We start from the raw sequence: 7,373 nt of genomic DNA on the forward strand, positions 1-7,373 counted from the left end.
TATTGCGGAATGTGGGAGCATATCGTGTACAAAGGGGAGTGATAGACACATTGTTCTTAGGTTCAAAATGGTTCAAATGGCTCTGAGCACTATGGGACTTAACATCTTAGGTCATCAGTCCCCTAGAACTTAGAACTACTTAAACCTAACTAACTTAAGGACATCACACACATCCATGCCCGAGGCAGGATTCGAACCTGCGACCGTAGCAGTCGCGCGGTTCCGGACTGCGCGCCTAGAACCACGAGACCACCGCGGCCGGTTTGCTCTTAGGAAATGGATGATATAGAAAGATCTATTAACTGTTTGAGCCGTGATGGGCTCGTAATCGATTTCGCTTCTCTGGATTTCGAGCATTCTTCATTGGCCACTATTGGCAGCGCGAATCGATTGTAGTTTGTCACTTGGTCCTAAAATATGCCTTGAGCAGTTTTGGAAAGACATTAAGAGCCAGGCAGCGAGTCACAGTGGACTGGGGGCACAAAGTGGCCGTGCTCGGGACAGAGGGGGTCAGTCGACCGTTAGCTCTGTTCATGTTCAGACGCGCGTGCGGTTCTAGGCGCTTCAGTCTGGAACCGCGTGACCGCTACGGTCGCAGGTTCGAATCCTGTCTCGGGCATGGATGTGTGTGATGTCCTTAGGTTAGTTAGGTTTAAGTAGTTCTAAGTTCTAGGGGACTGATGACCATAGATGTCAAGTCCCATAGTGCTCAGAGCCGTTTGAACCATTTTGAACCTAAGAACAATGGGTTACAATATCTCTGGATGTAGTTAACATTTTACAATGCAACAAACGGCACTGATTACGTATTTGTTTATATGTTCAGATGTGATAACAAAACTAACGGGGTTCCATTTAAAAAAACGTAGGTTTGTGTTAAAAAACATACTTCCGTGCATTTTTGTATGGTTTGTATTAAACAATTACACTTGCCCCTCTCCTCACGTTCGGTCTGTGGAATCGGTTCGTCAGTATTTGATGTGGTTTACGAAATATATCCAGCGGTAACTTTAGGTGACTCACCCTATATACACTGGTATCCAAGATTCAAGCAACAAACCGCTATTTGCCCGTTCTGTGTCTAATTCACGATATAAACATACAAACTGTCAACTAGATGTCCGTACTATCGTGCTCTACATGGAATATGGCTTTCCGGTCAACGGATAACCATGCCAACTATGTCGTCAGGGCATCTATGAAACGAGGTGGTGTTTGCCAGGTACTCCCACATCCACAATCGCTGTGTACACACTCACAGACGGTGCAGTATGGCACAGAGAAGATGCCTACCAGATGCTGTGCAGTGGGGGACCATAGAGAGGAAGGAAGTAGGACAGTCGCAGACTGATTTGACCCGATGGCTTAATGTGAATCGTTCTGTTGTTTCTCGAATGTGGTGACAGTTTATAGAGAGCGATACTGTGTCCTGAAGACCAGGGCAGGGCCGACCACGTGTGACTTCAGAAGAGAGGACCGTTATTTGGCTGTAAGTGCACGATACTATCGCCTTAGTACTGCACGGCAACTGGCATGTGAGCTTTCAGTGTCCACTGGACGTGTTGTATCGAGGCAAACGGTACGCAGAAGACTTCTTTATTGTTGGAGACCTGCTGTATGTCTTCCTCTAACGCGTCTTCACAGAAGAGAACGTCTAGAGTGGAGACATCAGCATGCAACCTGGCCGGTCCAAGAGTGGGCCAATGCTGTTTTCACAGATGAGTCCCGATTTTGTCTGGAGAGTGATTCTCGATAAATTCGCATCTGGAGGGAAAGTGGAACACGATTTCGGGACCGAAACATTGTTGAAAGAGATCGATATCGAGGAGGATCCCTAGTAGTGTGGGCAGTGATTATGTTTACTACTCGAACCCTTTTCATGACGCCGGCTGAAGTGGCCGAGCGGTTCTAGGCGCTACAGTCTGGGACCGCGCGACGGCTACGGTCGCAGGTTCGAATCCTGCCTCGGGCATGGATGTGTGTGATGTCCTTAGGTTAGTTAGGTGTAAGTAGTTCTAAGTTCTAGGGGACTGATGACCTCAGCGGTTAAGTCCCATAATGCTCAAAGCCATTTGAACCTTTTCATGACACTGTAAGGGTGACCTGTGAAGGTTTAACTGTTGTCAGGCATCGTGACGAGATCTTGGGACCTCATTTGCGGTTGTTCAAATGGTTCAAAAGGCTCTGAGCACTATGGGGCTCAACTTCTGAGGTCATTAGTCCCCTAGAACTTAGAACTACTTAAACCTAACTAACCCAAGGACATCACACACGCCCATACCCGAGGCAGGATTCGAACCTGCAACCGTAGCGGTCTCGCGGTTCCAGACTGCACCGCCTAGAACCGCGCGGCCACTTCGGCCGGCTTCCGGTTGTTGCAAGGTGTGCTGTGGGCCCAGATTTCGTACTGATGGACGATAGTGCTCGACTTCGTAGAGCACGGGTGGTTGAGTTTTTCTTGGAAACGGAAGATATTGCACGCATGGCGTGGCCAACTCGCTCTCCCGACTTGAATGGCTCTGAGCACTATGGGACTTAACATCTATGATCATCAGTCTCCCGACTTGAATCTTATAGAGCATGTCTGGGATTGACTAGGGAGACGGCTTGCATCACGTCAGCATCCACCAGCCACTATCCAAGACTGTCAGCAGCTCTGCAGGAAGAATGAGCGATATGGCCTCAACAAGAAATTGATGACGTCATTCACAGCATGCCCCGTCGTTGTAAGGCCTGTATTGCTGCCAGACGTGGTCATACCCCATACTGAGCACAATAACCTGTTGTAGGAACGTGTGTGCAAATCCATTAAGTTGGAAAAAACGAAGAACATTTTTGTCTACCGTTATGCATGTTGCAGTTGTTTACGTACATTGGTTCTACTTTACTATCACCTGTTCATAATGTTTTGTGGCAAAATTAACGCAACCTTTCAAAATTTCCGTTTGTTGCTTTAACCTTGGACTCCAGTGTATAATTGTACCAGTATTTTCAGTGTTTTTAAGCATTTTGTATTTCACCTTTTATTCAGTATTTGTTACTTTAACAGACTTTTTCTTTATTTAGTATACACTCCTGGAAATGGATAAAAGAACACATTGACACCGGTGTGTCAGACCCACCATACTTGCTCCGGACACTGCGAGAGGGCTGTACAAGCAATGGTCACACGCACGGCACAGCGGACACACCAGGAACCGCGGTGTTGGCCGTCGAATGGCGCTAGCTGCACAGCATTTGTGCACCGCCGCCGTCAGTGTCAGCCAGTTTGCCGTGGCATACGGAGCTCCATCGCAGTCTTTAACACTGGTAGCATGCCGCGACAGCGTGGACGTGAACCGTATGTGCAGTTGACGGACTTTGAGCGAGGGCGTATAGTGGGCATGCTGGAGGCCGGGTGGACGTACCGCCGAATTGCTCAACACGTGGGGCGTGAGGTCTCCACAGTACATCGATGTTGTCGCCAGTGGTCGGCGGAAGGTGCACGTGCCCGTCGACCTGGGACCGGACCGCAGCAACGCACGGATGCACGCCAAGACCGTAGGATCCTACGCAGTGCCGTAGGGGACCGCACCGCCACTTCCCAGCAAATTAGGGACACTGTTGCTCCTGGGGTATCGGCGAGGACCATTCGCAACCGTCTCCATGAAGCTGGGCTACGGTCCCGCACACCGTTAGGCCGTCTTCCGCTCACGCCCCAACATCGTGCAGCCCGCCTCCAGTGGTGTCGCGACAGGCGTGAATGGAGGGACGAATGGAGACGTGTCGTCTTCAGCGATGAGAGTCGCTTCTGCCTTGGTGCCAATGATGGTCGTATGCGTGTTTGGCGCCGTGCAGGTGAGCGCCACAATCAGGACTGCATACGACCGAGGCACACAGGGCCAACACCCGGCATCATGGTGTGGGGAGCGATCTCCTACACTGGCCGTACACCACTGGTGATCGTCGAGGGGACACTGAATAGTGCACGGTACATCCAAACCGTCATCGAACCCATCATTCTACCATTCCTAGACCGGCAAGGGAACTTGCTGTTCCAACAGGACAATGCACGTCCGCATGTATCCCGTGCCACCCAACGTGCTCTAGAAGGTGTAAGTCAACTACCCTGGCCAGCAAGATCTCCGGATCTGTCCCCCATTGAGCATGTTTGGGACTGGATGAAGCGTCGTCTCACGCGGTCTGCACGTCCAGCACGAACGCTGGTCCAACTGAGGCGCCAGGTGGAAATGGCATGGCAAGCCGTTCCACAGGACTACATCCAGCATCTCTACGATCGTCTCCATGGGAGAATAGCAGCCTGCATTGCTGGATATACACTGTACTAGTGCCGACATTGTGCATGCTCTGTTGCCTGTGTCTATGTGCCTGTGGTTCTGTCAGTGTGATCATGTGATGTATCTGACCCCAGGAATGTGTCAATAAAGTTTCCCCTTCCTGGGACAATGAATTCACGGTGTTCTTATTTCAATTTCCAGGAGTGTATGTATTAAAATTATGTTGCAGATTTACGTGGCTAAATACCAGGGAATTAGGAATTGCTTGTAACATGTAAAGGTACCGCCTCGCAGGGGTGAGTTTGTCATTTTCCTTGTATAACTGTTTGCCTCACGTAAGGTCCGCTGCCGTGTGGTTTGGCTAAATTACTGGCAGATCTTATTCTGAGCATTTATTAAGTTTTACTGTATCAAATTTTGCTGTGTTAAATGCTCTAAGAGACATTACTTTCGCCACTACAACCATTTTTGGTGTTATGAAAATTTGGTTGAGGATAAATTTTTGAAATTTTATGGCGGATTAAGAGCCGATATGCTGACCATTTCTCGATATGGTGGCCATTTATATTTGTCTAAATTGTTTGTTTGGCCTAAGTTTCATCTAAGTGGCGTTTGTTAACAGCCTTACGTAATCTTCCGAGCCCCGAGGCCGGGTTTTCAGCGGCTGGTGGCTGCGTGGACTCGATGCCCCACGCACCGCTTTGGTGTTTATCGGCTGCCTGTGAGACGTGTCCGCGATAGCCTTAGTTCGCTGATTCGCGCTGCTGCTAAAAGATTTTAAGTTAAGTAATGGCTGTATTACTTAATGTTCTGATTTATGGAAGCTGATTTAAAGTCTTACATTTCCTTTGGAATATGCTTGTATTGAGCATTTTGTGAATTCCGGGTAGCTAAGCTTTACTTAAACAAAGCACTGTCTTGATTATTATGTTACGCGGATGTTTCCAAATCATTTAACCATAATTACTGTTTGAGCCTAACATGACATTTTACTTACCTCAGGTGTAGATAACCTTAATCCATTTGGTGTTTTGGTACTTGATAAAATTTTCAGTAAATTTTACGCCGATTTTTGGCAGTGTATTTGCCATCCTGTGTGCTAAGGGTCGCTTTAATTGGAAAAAATTACCAATCAGTTTTCCGAAAATCCTTTGAAGGCTTTGCCACCTTTTCTTAAATTATCTTAAGTGACTATTGCTGTTGCATCTTGAGCAGTATCTGTTTTATAAGAAAGACGTTTTTACAATTTTTTTACTGTTTATATTTTACTGTTTTATCGTGGCTTGTTAAAGTAAAATCATATGTTAAAGTAGATCATTGGTGTAAGCAGCTAATTAGCTTTACCCTGTCATTCATAATTATATGTGGTTGTTGTATCAGTTTATTCGTGCTGCAATGTGGTGATTAAATAAATGTAAATAATCAAACGACAAATTGGGCTGCTGTTTTGGGTTCGCCCTTCCATGTTTTCCTTATCCTACCCCAGCCTGTGTTTAAGGATTTCACAGTTCAGGTATACAGGCCAATATCCTCTTATGAAGAAGAAACTATAGAGCAGTTATAGGAACGTATTGACGATCTGCTGAAGGGACATTGCTGCATGACCGTGATGAGATATTGGAATGCTGTTGAAGGAGAAGGCAGTGAAGAAAGTTTTGTGGGAAAATGTGGGATGGGAGCGAAATAAGAGAGGAAAGGAGAGCAGAAAGAGAGACTTACAGACATTTACATGATTTGATAGAGTACCAGGTGAATTATCGTGTAGCTTCTCGAAAGAGAGTAATAACCTGGACAAACTACATGGTACTTTCACTTGGTACTCTAACAAGCCATGTAAGTGCCACTAACACGATGATCTCCATATGCTCAAATAGTGAATACGATATTCATGACATGTACTACACTATCTGAGAAATGAAGTGAAGCACCCAAAAGACATAGTCGGATGTTAATGTAACTTTGTACATGTACACACCATCGTCGACTATGAAAATGATTAGAGCTACAATCCTCTGTGACAGCTAGGACAGCCACCATAGTGCATTGCTTTTGTTTAGCGTTATTAGCAGGCGTCGTAGGGCATATAAGGAGCACGAACAGCGGCAGATGTTGAGTGATTAACGTGAAGCAGATACCGCGTAATCTTGTGAAACAGCGTCATCAGCGCCTGACAGAATTAGAAGGGACCTCATTGTGAGTCTCCATTTGGTCGAATCGTGCAGTATCCAGATCTTTGCGGCTTTCGCATCTGACAGTGGCCCGAAGTTGAAGTGCATGGGAAACTGACAGCTGCTATACTCGTCATCAAGTTTCTGGTCGATGACGTCTGGCCACCACAGGGGGTGTCAGCGTATAGTACATCAAGCACATCGTAACCCCTTCACATCTGTGCCTGCAACATTCTGTGTCATCCCTCACCGATGGTCGGAGACTAGCAGCAGCTGAATTATGGAATAACAGTCGCACAACACAAAGGGCTGCGTTTGGAGTGGTGCCGTGACTGGGAAGCATGGACTGCTATTAATGGTGTTGCTTTCTGTTCAGCGATAACTCGCGTTTCTGCACAAACTCGGATGTCAATGGTCAGCAAATATGGTGACGACCAGGGATGAGGTCTCTGGAGGGGGTGCAGGGACTCAGGGGAGAAGGAGGAAACTCTGCTCTGGGAGAACAAGGGGAGAGAGAACACCGAAGTTAAGCGTTGTTGGGCTTGGCTAGCACTTGGAAGGGTGAAAGGCTGGGCCTGCCGAATGGCTCTGAGCACTATGGGACTCAACTGCTGAGGTCATTAGTCCCCTAGAACTTAGAACTAGTTAAACCTAACTAACCTAAGGACATCACAAACATCCATGCCCGAGGCAGGATTCGAACCTGCGACCGTAGCGGTCTTGCGGTGCCAGACTGCAGCGCCTTTAACCGCACGGCCACTTCGGCCGGCCGGGTCTGCCGAGCGCTGTTGGCAAGTGGAGTGCACTCAGCCCTTGTGAGGCCAATCAAGGAGCCACTTGACTGAGAAATAGTGGCTCTGATCACGAAAACTGACAAAAGGCGGTAGAGCAGTGTGCTGATCACATGCCCCGCCACATCCTCATCCAG

Source organism: Schistocerca piceifrons, chromosome X (genome assembly GCF_021461385.2).
Source record: "Schistocerca piceifrons isolate TAMUIC-IGC-003096 chromosome X, iqSchPice1.1, whole genome shotgun sequence".
Lineage (NCBI taxonomy): Eukaryota > Metazoa > Arthropoda > Insecta > Orthoptera > Acrididae > Schistocerca > Schistocerca piceifrons.